Source organism: Rattus norvegicus, chromosome 8 (genome assembly GCF_036323735.1).
Source record: "Rattus norvegicus strain BN/NHsdMcwi chromosome 8, GRCr8, whole genome shotgun sequence".
NCBI lineage: Eukaryota > Metazoa > Chordata > Mammalia > Rodentia > Muridae > Rattus > Rattus norvegicus.
This window is the reverse complement of record NC_086026.1, coordinates 55,506,318-55,527,552: the sequence shown is the minus strand read 5'-3', so window position 1 is coordinate 55,527,552 and position 21,235 is coordinate 55,506,318. Positions and strand designations below refer to the sequence as shown.

Genomic DNA, 21,235 nt, shown 5'->3' with positions numbered 1-21,235 from the left:
AGTCCCCCCCATCAGAAAGCACCAGCCCTCTCCTGAAAGCCACTTTATTTTAGGCACTGAGTTAATAGCGTACAAATGACATCCACAGTAATGTGGAATTAGCATATGTCTTCTTTTTTTTTTTTTTCCAGGAAAGAATTTTGTATGTGTTCGAAAAGTCAACTTGTTCAGGCCCTCTTCTGACAGGGCTGTTTTGATTCCAGTTGTCTGACAGCAGGTGATCTGACCTTGTGTTTGGAGGCTGAAAAGAGGCCCCGGGAGAGTTCAAGAGAAAACAGGCTCCGAGGACCTCACAAACCCCTCCCCCTCTTCTCCCTGACCAGCCCTTTCTGAGGTGGCTTTGGCCCATAGCTGCCCTAGCCCAGGGACCCAATGGCAGACAGAAGCAGACCTACTTTGGTTTCCATGACAACTGCAGGCATCAGGAGGCGGACCAAGTGAGCCGCAGCCAACAAGGCAGCTGGTTTGAAGGGTGTTGATCTCTCTGAGGACCAGCAAGGCAGAACCGCTAGGGACCAGCAGCTACCGAGCCAAAAAGGAGCCTCCGAGTCTGGGCCTGCACAATCCTCAGGGACCTGTCTACACAGCTCAGCCACTCACCTGTCACCATCCTTCACCTACCCACCCGGACAGACACACTCGGAGCAAAGCACATCTACACACCAGTGTGAACACACACTCGCACCTAAAAAAAAAGCATAACAGACTTGTACCCCAGACCCACCTCCCCCTACACAAATACAGCCCCCTGCATGAAGTGTTCGTTCACACCTGGATCAAAAGAAGCACAGACAGAGAGGATCCAGGCACACACTCAAGATGCACACGCCCATTTACACAGGTGACACGCCCAGGAAGTTCACTTTATCCTGGTACACAGAAACCCGTTGTACCAAGCTTCGACGTCACCTAGGCCTTCACGAGGACACTCTCAGAGACGTATATCCAGATACAGGACATGTCCTCCAAGTGCCGACATGAAGCACATGAGCCCGTCCTTTCTGAACCAACTCAGAAACAAGATTGCTGTTCCCACGGCTATAGCTGAAAGACAGAGTCCAACAAACGACACATGGGCACACACCCTCCTTCTGCTTCGGAGCCATGTCCCCCACGGAGGCAGCCCTTAATCCTCTGTTTGTTAGTGTTTGTTAGTGTTGTTAGTGTGGTGCACGGTTCCTCCAGAAATGCTAAAAGGACAGACATCTCAGCTCCTGTTGTTAAGAATTAAAAATAAACAGTGTGCTGAAGCAGGGTATGGCGGCACGTGCCTTTGATCCTGGCACTGTGGAGGCAGGGGCAGGTGGATCGCTGAGAGTTCAAGGCCAGCCTGGTCTATTTAAAAATTAGTACTAATAGAAGCAGGCTGACAGTCTCACAGAGCCACAGCTCTTTAAAACACTTAGTGTACCCCGCACTCCCATAGACTTGCTCCAAAATGCAAGGTGGGGCCTGCCGCTTTGCACCCTAAAAAGGAGGGCAATGCCCAGAGCATGGAGTAGATTCCTAGACCGCAGGTCCTCTCCTGACCCACTTGTAACATCTGACAGACATAGCCTCTGTCTACAGAGGCCATTGAGAGCCCGAGGTCACAGAAGCTTCGCGGAGGGACGTTTCGTTCATTTGGGTAAAACTCTGAAAATGCAAGGACTGCTGGCGCCATCTCAGCCTCATCCCGGCGGTAACGTGTGAATCAGTGGCACACTGAACGAGCGCGTAGCACACCCGTGTGCCCGTGTGTCCTTACAGCAACGTTAGTCGTAGTCACGATTGCCAGGAGTGTTGGCTGTGTTGCTTGCGTACTCTCGAACTGGTGAGGGAAATAATTGTAGGACGATGTCCTCAAATAATCTAGAACTTAAAATTCTCAAGGATACCACAGAAAACCACAACCAATCCAAATGCACTTGTGGAGCACAGTCAAAACAGATACGTCTCTAAGACAACTCCTGCAGCTAAGGCTGGGGGACCACTGCTCGGGGAGAAGGGGCAGTAAGGTTGTAAGAGCCAGCATGTCGGGGAGTTTGCTGTGACACTGGGTCTCCTAGAAATGTCAGAAGCTGCACCCATTAAGGCTCGCCAACATGGCTGCCTAGACATGAACTGAACAAGGATGGTTGCTAATGTGCACTGGGGAAAGCCCATGAAGCCTCAACCCTGTGCAGCCTCAACCATGCAGGCAGCTACAGAAAGTCAAGAACAGGAAGTTCTTCCCCAGGGAAGAGCACACCAACCGGTTATCCAGTACCAAACGGTCAGCCCTGTAAACCTCCACAGAGGTAACGTTACACGGACTGCACGGGTTTCATTTATGTATTTTGGAGCACAACACACAATTACATAACAAAGATGAAGAAAGAGGGGGCTGGAGAGATGGCTCAGTGGTTAAGAGCACTGACTGCTCTTCCAGAGGACCTGAGTTCAATTCCCAGCAACCACATGGTGGCTCACAACCATCTGTAATGAGATCTGATGCCCTCTTCTGGTGTGTCTGAAGACAGAGATGGTGTACTCACATACATAAAAATACATAAATTAATAATTATAAAAAATAATAATCTCAAAAGAAAATATATATTGTTTTAATTCTCAGAGTTATTGGGATAGACAGTCTATCCCACAGGTTACAATTTAGTAGTTACTTTTTGGGTTTGTCAGTAACAGTATTAGCATCGTGGGGTGCTGGACAACACAGTTTCCGATCTACCTCATTTGTGTCCCTGAGCAGGATGCAAGAGGAGGAGACAGTGCAGAGCTTAGCAAGCCCCAAGTCTGAGGAGCCGCCACCCAGGAAGAAGGTTTGGAGAGCAGCTTTGGAACTTGGAAAGATGGCAGCCCAGGAAAGGGAGAGAGGATTCTTAAGGGAGCTAGGCCTGAAAGCACAAGTCAATGTAGTCAGATACTGATGTCCAAGGAACTGTGTAGAGCAGAGGGGGCAGGCCTATGCAGCTAGGCTCCTGGGCAGAGGGCAGGCAAGAGCAACAGTGAACCAAGGTCTCTCTCCCGCCACAAGTCAAGGGTTTTGTCACTAGGGAATCACCAGCTGTGGAAATAGGTAATGACTTGCTTTTGGGCTGGTAGTATAGCTCCGGCGGTAGAGTGCTTGTCTAAGCTCTGGCGTTCATCCCCAGGACCTGAGAAATTTGGCATGGAGGGGCAGGGCTATAAATCTCAGCTGTCAGAGAGGTGGAGGCAGGAGGATGATAAATTCAAGGTCTTCTTTAGATACAACGTGACTTTAAGGTTAGCCTGGGCTACATGATACCCTATCTCAAAATCAATCAAGGAGAGAAAGGAAATCAGATAATGAAAATATCCCAGGTAGCCAGACAGTAGACATCGAAGCGGGGCCCACCCAGGAACCTCATGTGTCCACAGGGACAGTAGATTTTTGTCCAGACATGAACAGAGCCAGAGAACCGGTGACACCACACACATCTAGCTCAGAGCCTGACCCACCAAAGGCTCTACATAAATGTTTCCTGAACTGCGCGGCGCCGCGGGGTCACGCGAGGAAAATGGAATTAAGAGTCGGGTGACCCGAAGGGCTAGTTCAGGCCTGGTATTGACTGGTTCCTGGACCTCGGCCGGAGATTTAACCTCTCTTGTTCTCGATTTCCACGCTGGTAAAGCGAATCCGATAATGCCCTGACCTACACGGCTTAGCTGCTGCGGGGCTGCAGCAGAATGCTGGACTCCGCCAGGCTGGAGTCATGCTGGCCGATCCCTCCAGCGCCCAGGACTCACCTTGCTCGGGGACCAGATGCGAGGAGAGCTGGCTCAGCCATCAGCAATTACCTGCGCCCCCACCCAACACCTGCGCTCCACTTTGGAGTGGGCAGATGGTGCAACCTCCCAGCACCGCCCCACTTCCTGATGCCTGCCTAGACCAAACGCGCAGCCACCGTGCGCTCTTGTGTAGCCAGTCCAAGACTCCAGCACCAGAGCCTCAGAGCACAGCCCGAAGATGGAGGACAAGAGTAGTAAACCCCTGCTCATTGCAGGCCTCCAGCTTCAGCTCCTCACTAGGCCTCTCAACTGTGAACAGGTAAGAGAGCTAGCTGGGCCCCCTGCTTTTCTTGTAGAGAAACTGAGACTCAGAGAAATGAGGTGGTTTGCAAAAGGATACATCTAAGTCTCTCCCAGGTCACTGCTACTCTATCTGGAGCTACAATAGTTCCAAGGACTACTCTGGCAAAGGGGTCTAAGTGTTGCTTGGGGACTGGGGATGGTTTGCACACGCGGACACACACACAAACACACACACACACACACACACACACACACACAATTTGTGCCTTCCAAATAATTCAAGGTTAGTGGTGATCTGAGTCAAGCCTAAATCAGGATACAATGATGATATACAGTTATATACAAAATCCTATTTTTAAAAAGCGTTAAAAGAGGCCCGGCATGATGGCTCAGTGAGTAAAGGTGGGGATTACAGACATGGTCTATAATCTCCACACACAGACTGAGCTGGGAGGATTGCTGTAAGTTCAAGGTCAGCCTACTGTTCTCACTGTCACTCTCTCCAGACACACCAGAAGAAGGCATCGGACGGATCCCATTACAGGTGGTTGTGAGCCACCATGTGGTTGCTGGGATTTGAACTCAGGACCTGTGGAAGAGCAGTCAGTGCTCTTAACCACTGAGCCATCTCTCCAGCCCCATAGTCTATGGTATTTATTGAAACTGACTCAGAAAGAAAGGAAGGAAGGAAGGAAGGAAGGAAGGAAGGAAGGAAGGAAGGAAGGAAGGGAGAAGGAAGGAAGGATGAAAATTAAATAGACCAGGTCGCTGTCTCAGCACTTAGAAGGCAGAGGCAGGCAGAGCTTATGATTCAGGCTAGCCTGGTCTACAGAATTAGTTCCTGGACAGCCAGGGATGTGTAAATAGACCCTGTGTCTAAAACGACAAACAACGCTAGAGAGATACACGGTCAATAAAAGCCATGCCCTACAAGAAAGAGAACTTGCGTTTGACTCCCAGAAGCCACAGAGAAAACAGGGCACGGTGACATATTTCTAATGCCAACACTAGGAAGAGCGGAACGAGGTGGGTCCCTGAGGTTCACTCACTAGCCAGCCATCGTAGCCTAATTGGTGAGGTCCAGGTCAGGGAGATCTCAAAAAGCAAGGTGGTGGGGCTGGAGAGGCCACTCCGTAGCTAAGAATGCTTAAGGCTCTTGTAGAGAGAATCAGGGTTCAGCTGGAACACTCATACCGTGACTGACACACTTGTAACTCCAATTCCAGGGGACCCTATGCCATTTTTCTGACCCCCTTGGGCACCCGCACACACAGAATACACATAAACGTATGCGGGTGCACACACATACAAGTAAATAAAAAAATAAATCGAAAACACATGCACGAAATAACATCCAATGCCGATACCTGTCTCCTCTTACACACACACCTATCTGCCTCCTTACAGATCCAATTGGAAGTTGGAGAGGGGGTTCAGTCTCTCAGAGCACTTGCCGAACAGACATGAGGCCCTGAGTTTAGATCTCATCACCCACCCATAACAAGCCAGGCTGGGTGCCTGCCATCCCAAACCGTGAGGGTGGTGAGGCAGACGCAGAAGAATCATGGGGCTTGCTGACTGCCACACTAACTGAAAAACACAAGCTCCGGGTTCAAGGAGAAATCCTGCCTCAAAGGAATAGGGCAGAGTGCTAGAGGACACTGGGCATCCACCTTTGACCCGTGTGTGCACCTGTGCGTGAGCACACATACATGTGGGTACACACACACACACACACACACACACACACACACACACATATCTCTATATAGACAAGAAATTCAAATATCCAGGTGTCCCTATTGGAACTACCTAAACCAATTCAAATGTCACCAGTTCCCAACTGGGTCAAATGTCACCAGTTCCTTTTCACCTTTCAGAACCAACTAAAGACCAAGCATGAGACCAAAGGAGACCAACTCTTGGCCAAGAGCAGGAGAAGCAGGCAACATACTCTAGAATCAACTTCTCTAGATGCAGGGGCTCCAGAAGTTATGGCTACAGGGTAAGAAAACTGGGGGGGGGGGGTTAGCAACAGACTGGTAATGAACAGAATTGTGCGTTCTTTCTGGGAGTGGATAGAGGTTTCCCAGGAATTCTGGGGCCACTTCTTTTGGCTCCTTTGATGGTTTTTCTAGTTGCCATCGTAGCAATCATCAACTGTCAGGACACTGGAGTATGTCATTTTGTGTGAGGATGACATTATAATTAAGTTCACAGTTATCTGGCAGCCATCTTAGAGGCATAGAAGAGACACTTCCTGCCTACAGACTTCTTGTCCTCAGAGACTGCGGTGGCTAATCTCGATTGTCTACTTGACAGGATTTAGAATCACCATGGAAACAAGTCTCTGGTCACATAAGTGAGGGACTATCTACAATAGGTTAGGGGAGTTAGAAGACCCACTCTAAGTGTGGGCAACACCACTTGTTCCATGGGCTGGGGTCATTCTGTGATGGAGTTCTGGGATTGAATGAAAACAAGAGAGAACATGGGTGAACACAAACTTTCTCTTTCTGCTTCTTAACTGTAGACACAACGTGACCGTTGCCTTCAGCCCCTGCTGGTACAGCTTTCCTACCATGATGGACTGTCTCCCCTAGAACCCTGAGCGAAAACATACCCTTCCCTTCCTAAGTTGTTTTTGTTCGTTATGTTTGTAGCAGCCACAAGTAACGGGTTCAGCCACAGAGCACAGGAGAAATGCAGCTGGGCTGTCTAGGTCAGCTCTTTTCACAACCCAGGCTGTTGAAGGAGGCAACTTTCTTTCTGACAGAATGGTTAAGCTCCCCCACCCCCACCCACCCATCCCTCCTGCTGTGAGTTCTTCTCCATCTTGAGTTTCAGGGTTCAGTGCAAATTTGAGTTCTTAGCTAGCATGTGTCAAGGAGTGTGCTAAGTTGCTCCCTCCCCATCTCTCTGCTCACCCCAGGAGGTGGCTACTCTGTAGCCCCATTTGACAGATGAAGCTGGGAAGCAAAGGACCTGTGACAAAGGGACATTGCTCCCCTCTGCTACCCTGCCTGAGCTCCTGAGGAGAGAGAAGGATTTGTGCTCTCTCTCCTGGCTGCTCCAGCAGAAGGGCAGGAACTAGTGCCACTGCTCTTTGGAGTCCAAACATCTGAGTTTGCACCCACTCCCACATGCTATTGCCTGGGCAAGCCATTTGTCTGTCTCCTGATGGGTAAAAGTGAGGACCACGCTGTCTCCCAGCTTCTATGTCATAACGGGGGCGGGGGGGGGGGGAATTGAGACGCATTTGTCTAAGAAGAGAAAGATGGCTTAGTAGTTGAGTGGTTGCTGCTCTTCCAGAGGACATGAGTTCAATTCCCCACAGCCACATGGGGCAGCTGGGGGGGGGGGGGATCAGATGCCCTCTTCTGGCCTTCTTGGGAAACTGCATGCATGTTGTGAACCCACATCGATACACAGTACACATGAATTAAAAATAAGTCTTTAAATAAAGAGAGAGATTTGCCAGGGTGACCCTGAGCTCGATGACCCACGTTAATCCACTGCAGCTGGAGCCCAAGAAACTGGAGCAAACGAGGTGGTTCCTGCCACACCTGGGAGGGGGCTGAGTCTCTCCAGATTCACGAGCTAAGTTCAAGTCCTCAGATCTTCCATCAGGCCTGGAGTCACTCTGTAAAATGATTTGTGAAGTGACAAGCAAAAATATATTACCAATTTAAGAGTGTGATTTGCCTGCAACTTTTTAATCCTCCGGCTGTTGTTGAATAGATTAAAGTGTCTGCTTTGATCCATGCATTTAGATGGAGACATAAATATAGCGATCACTTATTCTCCCAAGCCGCAGGGATGGGTGTCGTGCGGTGTCTCACAGGCTTCCGACCCCGCCAGGGTACGGCAAGAGAATGACCTTTTTGCCATTCAAATCTCTCTTGCATTTCAGCCCTGACTTTTCAACTCCTGCCCAGGCCTATCAGCAGCCTCCTAATTCGATCACTGCTCACGCTGGGAAACAGTCACCAGGAAGGAGGTCCCGGGTGCAGGCAGGAAGCAGTGGCCGCACAGCGGCCTGGTGCTTGTGTGAACTTCCCCTGGCTCACCAGAGCCCTGCAAAAATAAATCTCCGGAGAAATAGATTTTGAAGAGGAATTCGGTACATAGATCTTCTGTCAGCGGAGCAGACTCTGGCTCAGCCGTTTTTCAGGCTCGCTGCGTATCCAGAAATACATCTATTTTTACATGGCTCTCTAGCGAGAGTTCCTCTTGCCCGGAGGCGTAGGAGGCCGTGGAAGGAGTCAGAGGATGAGCGGAGAGAGTTGCGGGGACCCGATGGAGGACTGGGAGAAGACCGTGCAGAATGCTGGTCTTCCCGGTTTTCCTACATCCACGGGCGCTCGCCTACCGGTTCCAGCCCCGTCACCAGGCGAACTCTGTGTGTCCCTCTGCCCACCGGACCCATCTTAGTAACAGGCCTGTTGTCCCCGGCCGAGACAATACACTGCGGCAGTTTGGCGCGCGCGCACAAAGAGCTGCAGCACCGCCCGGGGCTCGCTGTTTGTTCTCGGCCTGAACAGCAGGAGCCACGGACCAGATGGCTGGAAGGAGGTGCGAGCCGATCGTACTAGCAGGCAATTAGGCCTCAAACAATGGCCCGTGAAACGTCAGAAGTGGCAGGGAAGGGTCGTGGTGGAACTGCCGGGTAACCACGTAAGGATGGCGCCAGGAGCCCCGGAGACAGTTCTTGCTTGCTCCCGCAAGGCCCCTTTGACAGAGGGAACACGCAAATGACCTTTCTCCCCAGTGCCCACCCAGACTCCTATGAGGATAAGGGAAGGCTAAGGGGAAGCTAGAGTGTAGATGGTGAACCCCAGGTGTAGATCTGTAGAGTGCTTTCATCGAATAAAACCAATCATGATGATACACACATGCAACCCCAGAGGAGGTAGGGGGAGTTCAAGATCATCCTTGGCCACCTGTATAGTGAGTTCGAAGCCAGCCTAAGATATAGGAGACCTCAAAAAAAGGAGGGTGGGAAAGAAAAAGAAAGTGCGTGCGGGTGCGGGGGGGGGAGGGGGCATTAAAAGAGAAACAGGAGAAGGAAACAGTGCTGGAGAAGGAGCAGTGAGAGAAGACAGGGAAGGTAGGTGAGCAGAGAAAGAGCAGAGAGAAGTAGGAAATGCCCCTCCTGGTGGCTGCTAGCAATCACGAGAACCCCACACCCCATAGATGCTGGGGTTAAAGTGAGGCTAAGAGATGGCGACACCCACCCCCTTGGCCACCACAACTAAGAATTATGTAGAGTAATTAATCAAGAGCTAATGAGAAATGTGTTTTCTCTCGCAGCCTAGCCCCACATCATATTCTTATTAGCTGAGGTTATTACAATAGTAATCATGCGTGCTCCAGGCGCAAATTGGGTTTTTTGCTCCACTGCCACCAATTTAGAAAACCATTAATGGCGAGATAAGGCCCCCGTGGCTCACACCAGGCCAAGCCTAGGAACCTGCTGCCGACTCTCTGCTCACGAACCTACGCCCATGCTCCAGGGGGCGCTCGCCCAAGCACCCTGGCTCTTCTGGGAAGAAAAAGAGTCAAACACTTTCCTGGAGGTGCTGGGCCTGGGGGAACCTTCCATCTTTCTCAAACGTGAGTCCTATACAGCAGTCACTTGGACGAGACAACCTCATGGAACAAAACACTGAAGCCAAGTTTGCCACTAAAGCCAGAACACCACAATGTGCCCTTGAGTCCTTCCCCTTCAATCCATTCAGCTAGAAACGCTTGGATGAATCTATGGCACCCAAGCAGAAGGTTACAATCAGATGCAAGCCCTGAAACAGGTTCCCACCAGTGAAAAGACTGGACTCATGAAGATCAGAGGACGACTTACAAGAGTCAATTCTTTCCTTCCACCTTGAGGGGTCAAGGGATTGAACTGAAGTCATCAGGCTTTGCAGGCAAGAACCATCACGGTAGGCAGCGAGGACCCTTACCTACTGAGCCATCTCCATTATCCCTGGTGATAGTTTCATAAGGATAAATGCACTCGACTTTTTTATGATATTCTCAAAGCAAAGATCATCTCCCTGTGTGTGTGTGTGTGTGTGTGTGTGTGTGTGTGTGTGTGTGTGTGTGTGAACTTATATGTCTTTTTATGTACAAAAGATGGATTCCGACTGGAAGGAAAAGAAACAACACCAGGAGTTACTTCTCTTCTGTCCCCTTATGGGATCCTGGATCAAACTCAGGTTGTCAGGACTGCATGGAAGTCTCTTTACCTGCCGAGCTTCCTCGACAGCCCCTTTTCCTTTTTCAACACGTTGAGACCAAGTACATCCCTGGTTCTACACAGTGGTATATAGCAGACAGAAAGAGTTAAGAAACAACAGCAGTTAAGTCCTGCCTTTTTCATTTGTTTTTTTGTTTGTTTGTTTGGTTGGTTGGTTTTGTTTTGGTTTTCAAGACAGCCTTTCTCTCTGTAGCTCTGGCTGTCCTGAAACTCACTCTGTAGACCAGGCTGGCCTTGAACTCACAGAGATCCACCCGCTACCTCCTCCTGAGTGCTGGGATTAAAGATGTGGACCACCATCACCCAGCTTAATTATTTCTATCACTCATTATTATTTAATTAGTATTATTTAGTTCCTTGAATATGTTCTTCGCAACAATTCCCCCAAATAATTCTCTACTTCGTCTAGTAGAACAAAAGATTCTGAGTTTGAAGTCTGTCTACTGATCCCTGGCTTTTTGTTTTGGGGTTTTTGTTTGTTTTTATATACATATTTATTTTTATTTATGTATATGTGTATGCACACATGCATGCAGATGCCAGCTGGGGTCAGAAGAGGGTGTCAGAGCCCCTGGAATTACAAGTGGTCGTGAGCCACACAATGTGGGTGCTAGACGTGGGTGTCTGCTAGAGGTGGGTGCTAGACATGTGAGCTAGATGTGTGATCTCGGAATAAAATTCAGGTCCTCTGAAAGCGACAAGCACTCAACCACTGAGCTATTCCTCCAACCTGTCTGTCTGGTTCTGAGAAAAGCATTAGCCTGTCAAAGCCTCCATTTCTTCATCTGTAGAATGGGACCGTACTTCCATGGCCTTTGCAAATCCCCAAAAACATAACACCCCTGTGTGTTTTAGTAACTACAGAGCATTATTTGAGATGCAGTATATGCAGAAAGGACTTAACTGGGGACCTCCCTAAGGATGCCTGAGAGACCAGAAGTTGTATTACAAAAGAGATTAGCCATTTGCTGCGAGAGAGACGAGAGAGACGTGAAAATCCTACAGGTGCATGCCAGGCAAGAGGGATCCTGGCCTAGAGGTTGCCTGTCCATGCTATGAGCATTAGGAAGAGACTACTTCCACACAAGCATGAGTAGACTGGGGGAGGAGATGGCCACCTGAGTCTGAGAAGACGATGACATATGGGATGAAGGTGGTGGGGGCTTGGGGGGGGTGTCTCCTGCATGGAGTAGCCCAAACAGAAGCCTGGAGACGAAGCCACTGAGGATGGGAAGCAGCCTCCGTGGATCTAGGGAAAACAGAGCTGCCAGGCCTTCCCATCTGAGCCATCTTCCTCCTCTGCCATAGCACAACCTCCTCTACTCTGATGTCATCTGGGCACAGCCAGAGAGTGGCCCAGCCAAGGGGACACATGGAGACCCTTGGGCCTAAAACACCCTTAGCAAGAGCACCCACATGCCCACCTAGTGTCCCCCTCTTCCACACCTCCTCAGCCGGGCTAAGGTTCAATGCTGCTGATTAGCAGCAATCAACTCAGCTACCCCCAACCCTACCCCTCACCAGACCCTGACTGACTTCCTTTCCCGCCTGTGGAGAAGGCACAGCTGTGCTGCAGGCTGGGGGCAGATGGCAGAGTGGGCTGAGGTAGACAATAGGGATGGGGCAAGAGGTGTTCCGCTCAATATTGAGTTATAAACCCAACAAACTGGAGATCTCTCTAGCACCCATCTAGCCGAGCGTCTGGGATAACATATTTCTAGCTAGGTGGAGCTTTTGCCTTTCACACGGAGTGCCATCCGTTTGGTCTTCACACAGTCCATCAACAACCATCATTTAACGACTATCTCTCTTCCTTGGCCAACTCTCACTCTAAGGAAGGCACGGTCATGTATGCTCAGCAGCTCACACAGGGCATAGAGGTGACATTCAGCAAATAGACGAGTGGGTGGAAATATAGATGAATATAGGTCAATGAGTAGGTCAAGGGATAGGAGGTGAGTTATCCCATTTTACAGAACAAGAAACCGAGGTCAGCCAGGAATGATGACTGACACCTGAACTCCAAACACTCGGGTGGCTGAGGCAGGAGGATTAGTATGGGTTTGAGGTCAACCTAGGCTCCACAGACTGTCTCAAATATTTTAAAATGTAAAGGAAAAAAGTGAGGGAAGGAGGAAAGGAAGAAGGGAGAGAAAGAGAAGAAATAAAGTCGGGCAGTGGTGGTTCACGTTTTTTTAATGGTGCACTTGGAAAGCAGAGGCAGCTGGGTCTCTTAGTTCAAGGCCAGCCTGGTCTATAGAGTGAGTTCCAGGATAGCCAGGGCTACACAGAGAACTCTGGGAGGAGAGAGAGAGAGAGAGAGAGAGAGAGAGAGAGAGAGAGAGAGAGAAGAGAAGAGAAACTGAGACAGAGGAAACATGGTTTACCCCAAACTAGACATCTAGAGGCAGGTCAGGAGCAAGTCCCCACTCACCCACCCTTCTGTTCACTACATTCCCAGAAGCTAGCTCCCACCTCTTCAATCTCAGGCTGGCTGCTATGACACCCATCTCTCTGAAGGCTGAGGTGATGAGGGAAGCCCCAGACTCCATGTTCCTCCCTCACTGAAACCCGAGGGCTCACATGGGGGCCATAGCATGAAGGTCCTTGAGATCACAGATCTCCAGAGAAACCAGGAATATTAAGCACACAGGACTGTCCTTCCAGTAGGAAGGACCAAAAACCCATTTGTTCTCCCATCTACAAAGCTGAGGCCTGGAGGTGATTTAACAGCCTGATGATCTGTGTCCTCTGTTGGACCAGGCCATGTGAAGCTTCTACAACCAGAACCAGAGGTGGCTAGTAATTTAAATGACTCTTATAGCCAGGCCCAGGGTGGCTAACAATCCAAGTGACCTCTGTGCTATCTCTATGACTGAGCCCAGGCCAGACTCTGAGGCCCTTAAGCTGGCACAGGTCACCTATCTCTAGAGCCCATCTTCTCGGAAGAAATGACATGGACCCTGCATTGAGTTTCAATGTAATTATGTGTCCTTGTGCAGTGGGGATGGTATTACGCCAGGAAACTTTTGTCCAAATTATATTGTGCTTAAGTATGTTGGGGATAACCGCCTGTTAGACTCCCTGAAGCCTGATCCGGGTTGAGGAAAACGATCTGCACCAGGTCTTCATTCTTATCTTTTGGTGTGTTTCACTGCCCTGTATGAACCTGCAGGGACAACCTCACTGACATCCCTGTCTCACCTCTCACCTGTCTCACTTCCTACGGGCCCGCCGTGCCTCCTGCACTCCTGCTCCTGTCCCTGAACTATGAGAGCCTCCCACCGAGTTGAGGCCCCTTTGCCTTCCACTGAAAGCCCTTCCTTAAGCACCAGTTCCTGGCATCACCTCTATTCAGCCAAGATCTCATGGCTCTGGGCAAGCATTTGGCTCCCCCTATGCCTGGAATCCTTTCTTTTTCTCTCTGTTCTCTCTAAAGCTTCTGGTTTCTTGGCCCAGAATCCTTTTATCTCCAATCCTAAGTGGGTCTTCAACACCATTTTGGGATTTCAGGAACTTGTGTACATTTGAGAGAAAACAGCCCATTGCTAAAGGTATTCTTGCCCTCCTCCCTAAAAAGCTTACAACTAGCTTCCCAGAGCCCTCACACCACCTTCTACCCAGAATCATGCAACCTTTACCACAGAAGTCACCACAGCACCACAGACTTGGGGTTCCTTCCCCAGGGCTTAGCATGATACCAGAACCAGTCCTCTTTCTAGCCAGTCTCCTCTTAAGGTCAGAGCCTGGGGCCACCATGGCTTTGCAGGTATCCACGATGACCTCTGGACACCACACACACTAGATGTTATCAAGCTATGACCAGTGGGAGGTCAGTGGGTCTGTAACCGTAGCAGGCAGAACTGGGGACCTTGGAAAAGTGAGCTCCCACGGAATCTTGTTAACATCTTTTGATTCAGTCAGTCATTCAATCCAACCCTCTTTATATGTCCTGTGTATCCAACATGAGAGATAGAAAGATAGATAAGATATAGTCCTCTGAAGTACTAGGGTTCTTCCCAGTATATAGGAGAGACCACTGAAGTCCACAGTTAACCCCTGTCAGTAATTTAACAATTAATTGGTCAGTCAAGGAAAAGAATAAGACAGAACTCAAGGGTTGTAGCTTCTTGGGTTGGTTCAAGTGCTTGCAATGTGCGCTTCACTTTGTGACTTCATCAGCACCCTTTCAAATCAGCCTCCTGATGGAACCAACCGGCAGGCACACACCTATGGTACCAAGTATCTGCTCCCCACCCCCCACCCCCATGCAAACAGGGCTCCTGACAGAAGAAGGGGGGGAGGGAAGCCGGGAGCTACAGCCCGTGCATGCAAATGAGACAGCTGCATAATTAATTAACATCCAACAGTTTCATTAGGAGATGGAGCTTGGCGGCTGTTTGTCTTGGTTCAGAGAATGCGATCTAGCACGGTTCCAGCCTTCCTAAAGCTAGAGGTGCTGCCCACCTCCGCTGCTGGGGGCAATGCTTGTTGCTAGGAGAGGTTGCCCAGGGCAACTTTGGTCCTATCTTAGAATGGGTTTTCCTGGACGGCTTCTTACCTGGGATGATGAGCCTATGGTTGTCACACAAGTCCCCTCTGCTCAGGCCTCACCCAGGCTTTGGTGTGGGAAGGGAGGTGGGCACCTCAGAGAGCGAAAGGAGAATGCCCCTGTAGCGGAGTACCAGCCTCAATCTGAGTTTTGGCTTCCCACCACCACCACACCCTCCCATACCCTGGAGAAGGGTCAGTCTTCTCTACTCTGAGAACAGACACCTTGTTTCCAGAATGGTCTCTAAGAACTGTGGGACACTGTATGTCCCTCCCTGAACAACTAATGTTTTTCTAAAAAAAACTCAGGTAGGAAAGCAGGGGACTGGGCAGCTCCTTGCTAAGCCTTCTGGGACCTAATGTGGGTGTGCCCCTCACCCCAATTCCATTCTAGTTTGCTTTCCTGTTGCTGTGATAAACTCTGACAAAAAACAATTTGGGGGAAAAGGGGGCTTAAACTTTTATTTCACATTCCACCATTCAGGGTCATGAGGACAGGAGCTCAAAGCAAGCACATGGAGGCAGGAACTGAAGAGGCGGCCGTGAAAGAACGCTCTTACTGGTTTGCTCCCCATGACCTGCTCTGTTTGCTTTCTTGTACACCCCAAGACTACCTGCCAAGGGGTGGTACCACACCGCCAGTGGGCTGGGCCCCCTCATGTCAGTCACCAATCAAGAAACCATCCCCACACACAGCCTTGCCTACAGGCAATCTGGTAGAGGCACCTTCTCTGTTGAGGGTCCCTCTTCTCAGATGACCCTAGCTCGAGTCGAGTTGGGAAGAAGCAGAACAAAAACCTAACCAGCCGAGTTACACGGACAAAGAGCATTATCTCTCAGAAGGAATCCTTGCAAACCTTCAGGACCTGCCTCCGCTCCCCTTTCTGGGACCACCTCGGCACCCCACATTCAGCCTGGGTTGTATCCACATCTGACTACCCCCATTCCCTAGCATGAGTGGCCTCTCATGTCTCTGCTACTCATTCCGTTATGATGGGTCCTCTTGCCCCTTCTCACCTGCCTGCAGACTCCTCTACATCTTTCAGAGTTCAGCGTAGATGCCCCCTCCTCTGGAGAGCCTTCCTTAACACACCCTCCCTACTCCTCCATCCCCTACAAAGCTAGCTATTTTCTTCCCTCTTTTCTGCATAGCATATGCCGTAATTATTATTTTACTTGATTGACTCTGACCATGAGCGTCTCACCCCTTGAGGGCAGAGACTGTATCTTCCGTGTCTCTGCATCATTAAGTCCTGGGCTACACTTCAAAAGTTTGCCAGATGAGTAAGTAATAAATCTTTTAAGTTGAAGACACCTGTTACAGGTCCTTAACTCTTAACATTTCAACCATTCAGAAGTTGATTTCCTCACTAAATCTATGTCATATCCCTTCACTGGAGAACGAATAGAGTTGGGAAAGGGCCCCTCAATAGGACTGAGGTTATGAGGAACCAACAAATGGCCAGTCCCAGCAGGATAACACCCTAGGCTAGCTAGCACAAACCTCTCCATTGTTCCTAAGAGCTGAAGCAGCTAAAAGGACCCATGTGCCTCTCAACCTCTTTGACCCATCAGAATCCTTCACATGCCCTCCCACCTCAAGCTCCCGCAATTTCTCCTCTCCAGCTCGAACCAGACACAAGGCAGCCATAGCACCATAGAGCGCTCCTCTTAAACTTCTGGCCCTTGTTTTCCAGTTTTCCTGGGGTGGCCATAAACTCAGGGTTATGGTTTGAATATGCTTGGCCCAGGGAGTGGCACTATTTTGAGGTATGACCTTGTTGGAAAAGATGTGTCACTGTGGGCGTGGGCTTTAAGACCTTCATCCTAGCTGCCTGGAAGTCAGTATTCTGCTAGCAGCCTTCAGATGAAGATGTAGAACTCTCAGCTCCTCCTGCACCATGCCTGCCTGGATGCTGCCATGTTCCCGCCTTGATGATAATGGGCTGAACCTTCGAACCTGTAAGTCAGCCCCAATTAGATATTGTCCTTATAAGAGTTGTCTCAGTCATGGTGTCTGTTCACAGCAGTAGAACCCTAACTAAGACACTCAGTTAACAAGGATATTAGCAGTCGATTACCTGGGGTTTCACTGTAATTGAAAAAGAGCAACAGTCATGTGGCTATTTTGGCTCCCCTTCCTGCCTCCCATCCCTGAGGGATGGAAGGAACAAGACTTCCGTCTACTCACAAGGCCAGCCAGGTCTTCTCACTCAGCTTTTCTCCACACACCCACACCATATACACAACTCAAGGGTGATATCTGGGGCTAAGTCACCCCCATGGAGCAAGCTGCCCACAAGTCTGCAGACTCTACAAGAGAGGTTCAGCGACAGTGAGAGAAGTGTATTTCATGTTTGAGTGTATGAGACGGGAGGGACAGATCCTAGGCCCCACACTCCCTCGTCTGTGGATTCTTAACGTTCACCGTGGTGTCATTCCACAGCCAAGCCCGGCTCACACGCATCAGCTTGTGAATTTCTAGTCCCAAGTTCACTGTCCCCAGAGAGACTTTGTGCTCAGTGTTTACAACTCTTCTTGCTTTCACCTCCCTTGGCCCCTCCCTGAGGAGTTGGAGCAGAGAGGGTGTGGAAGGCAAGACCCTACCTTTAGCTGACATTCTAATCCAGCACCTACCACTCCTGAGGGAAAGATACCAGGTGTCACGAGGTGGTCACCCCTCCTTTCCCGCAGAAGGCCGTGGCCAGTGTCACCTTACACCCTCACATGCACACGGTTCAGATCCTCCCTCTCCTGCCGTCTCTCCTTCAGTGGTCAGAGCTCATGTCTTTCTTGCAGATGGCTATGACGTCTGGGTGAGGACCAGTGGAGACCCCACCTCCCACTTTGTCTGTCTTCACAACGAAGTTGATGTGAGCTTTCAAAGCCAATTCTAATTATGCCTTCCACAACATTAAGTCCTCTCTTTACTGCCCAGGTCCTCAACACAGACCAAAATCTCCCATAATAAAGCACAGGCCCCTCCACTCCCCAGTGTAGCCTTCCCCCAGCCCCTTGACCATCTCTGAACTTCTTTTATTCTCTCACCCCAGGGCCTAGGCTTGTGCCATCCTTCATCTCTGGGATGAAGGTAGGGTCATCCTTCATCCCAGTGCTCCAAGGTCCTGGACACCAAGTACTGACTGCACCTCTAGCATGCGATACAGAGAAATGAGGTCTTACCTAGCAAATAGAATGGATGAGAATGAGGAAAGGGGGTAGGAACGTCCCATGGAATTGTAGGCACTTCCCCATCTTATTTATTTACCTGTGGCAATTCCATTCAAACCCTTGCCTTACACAGATTAGGCAAAACCCTGGGCTATCCCCAACCCAACTTTTGTAAAAAATGAACAGACCCAGAGAGCTGCGACAACTCAGCCAAGGATGAGATTTATACCACATCCCATCATCCTTAGCTGTCTCAGAAGAGCCCAGGAAGACACTAAGGCAGAAGTCAAGGATGGACTGAGAACCCAGGAGGAGTCCAACCAGCAGGGGCAAGAGTAAGCAATGGCCAGTACTAGGCTCTAGAGAAGGAAAACTCAGCTAGCAGCTGCGCTTAAACGGCTTACACACACACACACACACACACACACACACATACAGAGCTCCAGGTCTAGCCTTGGAGCCATTCCCCTAAGGCCCAGGGATTTACATAGGAGAGCAAAGATAGCAGCCATTCACCCGGTCCCAGCCCCATCTGCCAGAGACCAGGGATCAAGGTAGGAGGAAGCTGTGGCTGGTAAAATTTTGATAAAAGTATGTCAGTTGGACTGAAGCGAAGACTCAGTTCGCAAAGAAGTTGCCTTATATGCACAGGGACCTGCGTTCAAACCCTGCAATCAGTAAAAACGGCTTGAGTGTGGCACTTGTATAAGTCAGCATAAGAGACAAATAAAGGAGGGTCCTTGGGGCTGGCTGGCCAGTCTGTCTAGTTTAATTAGTGAGTTCTAAGCCAGTGAGAGATGTTGTCTCAAAGGAGGTGGACAAGTTCTCTGAGATGACACCAAGATTGTCCTCCAGCCTACACACACAAGCACATGTGTTCACAGGTGTGTATACACACATGCACACGCACACACACACACACACGCACGCATGCACATAATAGGACCCCCTCTGTCCCTTCACTAGAACTACTTGCTTGTTGGACCAGGATATCTCCACATTTCTGTGTCAAGGAGCCTCTTTTCTCTCCTGACCCAGGCCAGAAGGTGTAAGAGACAGGCGGTCAGTGGTCGCGGCTTGAGAAAAGCAGTGGGACTGCTTGCACAGCATCTGCCCCACATGGTGGCCAACCTTTCTTCCTCTTCCTGCTCAGCCTATTCCAGTGAGGACCCCAGGGTAGTGAGAAGCAACTGGAGAGGAAATGAGGAACCAGCAGACAGCTGGGGTGCTGGCCACGTCCTCCCCAACCCTGGCAGCACAAGCCCCATCAATGAGTGCTAATTAAATCCCCCTAATGAGGAAAACCGGATGCAGGAGCTGGCTCCTCCATGGCCTCCCCGGCCCACCGCCCTTGCCTCTTCATCGGACTTATCGCTCGTCACAGGATGTTTACAATAATTTTTAATTTGTGCAATTATTAATCACTTTTCTATCTCCCTCATTTGCATAATAATTAGTCATCTCACTGTTTGGCATGCCTGTGAATGACAGTGTTTTAAATTGAATTAAGATTTTAATATTCTATTTTCCTGCTTTCTTCCCCTCCACGCGCTAATCAAAGTCAGATTTGGCAGCCAGAGGGAGGGTACGGAGGAGGTTGGCAGGCACTGGACTTGGCCCGTTCTGTGCTCCTGAGAACCGTGCTGAGAGAGGGGCCTGTGGAGAAGGCAACGAGCAAACACCCTTACTCAAAGCTGAGGCTGAAGGGGTTAACCCAGCCGAAGCTAATTGAGCAGAGGTAATGAGTGAGGAGTGGGTAGGGGCAGCCAGGGAGGGAGGAGGGCCACAGGCTCAGGAGCACCAGAGAGCCAGAAAAGTGCTTTTCATTTACTTTCCTTTCCCAAATAGTCTGCTTTTTGTAAGGGAACACCAGAGGGGACATTATAGGCCAGCCATTGATCCCCAGTTAAGCTAGGTTAACTTTGATGGCTCTGAGTCCCACAGGTAGGGAAGGAGACTGGAGCAGCCGAAAACCCATTCATTGCATCTCTTTCAAGGTGCAAGACAATTCTCCGGGGCTGACTCCGGAGTCTTCTACCACCCCGCTTCTCCACACACCAACAGGTCCTCTGCCCAAGTTGGGTGCCTCATGGGTGGGGAACAGGGAGTAAGGGATTTCCACCGACAAGGGACAGCAGACAGGCCACGTGTACCTTAAATTAGAGGCAGCTGTGGGTCTACAGATCACTTTCTAACCCTAAATCCGCCTTCTAATCACGCCAGGGATTCAGCCTCGGCCTGGAGGAGGGCCTGTTCCATCACTACCTCCCTTTGGATTGCCTTTCGTGTTGCCATGGTGATCCCTAGGCTACCCAGGATACCCATTGCTGCTCCAGAATTCTCTGCTTGAGCGGAGCAGCTCTCCCTTCAGCCGGTTTAGAACACCTTCCTTTTTACTATGATAAGCTCAAGTTCTGCAAAACCCAACGGCGGTTTGTCCACACAGGTGAGTCAGGAGAGACAACGGATCCCAGAGATGGGCTTTGCGCAAACGAGTCAGGCCAGCCATCACAGCCACGGGGCTGGAAACCACACTCTCTAACACAGCCACCAAGCTCTTCCCCCACAGCAGACTAGGGCTTTCAACTCTGCACACGGGGACTAGAATAGGGAAAGTCTCCCCAGAAGGGAAAGAAGAAAAAGGGTCTGGCTAGGCAGGAAGAGTTTGCCAGCACCCTTCTCCTCCAAGTGGCTCTGAAGCCCCCTACAGTCAGTGGGTCAGGCCAGGCAGAGGGGACAGCCTTCTTTGGATCCGCTTCAGCTCAGGACCTGAGCATACGTGGCCCCCTTACTAATTCCTGTTGATACACTTGGAAGACAATGGCCTCAGAGCTGGTCGATCTAGGAGCCCACACACCTAGCGTCTGCCCAAAGGGAAAGCAAAAGCAATAAGAGCCACTGGGATTTAGGGAAGACACAGCCCAATCCAGGATGGACAGGGAAGCAGTGAGAAGCCAGGCTTGGGGCTGTGAACTGTGTCCCCAGGCCAAGCCAAAGAAAGCACTCAGCCCCTCAGCCCCAGGCAGACTAGGGGAAGGCAGAACATCACTCGGGGACATCAGCACTAAGGAAAACCCAGACTTGTATAATCAACTCTAACCAGTACAGCCCTGTTTCTGTGTCTTCACACCCTGGAGTAAGAAAGGAGCTTTTAGAAGTAGTAAGGCCCATCACTAGTGCTACAGCAGTCTCTGCTGGTCACCTTAGCGTCCCGCGCTGTGC

General features: G+C 50.1%; 1 protein-coding gene and 1 long non-coding RNA gene across 14 annotated transcripts in view; one reads left to right on the top strand and one right to left on the bottom strand.

Moving 5' to 3' along the window:
- Window positions 1-7,474: 7,474 nt before the first annotated feature.
- On the bottom strand, window positions 7,475-20,756 carry LOC134480043 (uncharacterized). The gene is made up of 2 exons (XR_010054152.1): window positions 20,167-20,756; window positions 7,475-19,669 (listed from the first exon to the last, which is right to left on the bottom strand). It is a non-coding gene; the product is annotated as an uncharacterized LOC134480043 (long non-coding RNA).
- The window catches only part of 4931429L15Rikl (RIKEN cDNA 4931429L15 gene like), a 15,995-nt gene continuing 14,318 nt past the window's right edge, over window positions 19,559-21,235 (top strand). For 11 of the 13 annotated variants that reach the window (XM_063265976.1, XM_063265972.1, XM_063265973.1 and 8 more), the window contains exon 1: window positions 19,559-20,459. The gene's annotated coding sequence lies outside the window, so the exon portion shown is untranslated. The remainder of the gene's footprint in view (window positions 20,460-21,235) is intronic. The other 2 variants (NR_172105.1, NM_001394380.1) reach the window with 1 other exon arrangement.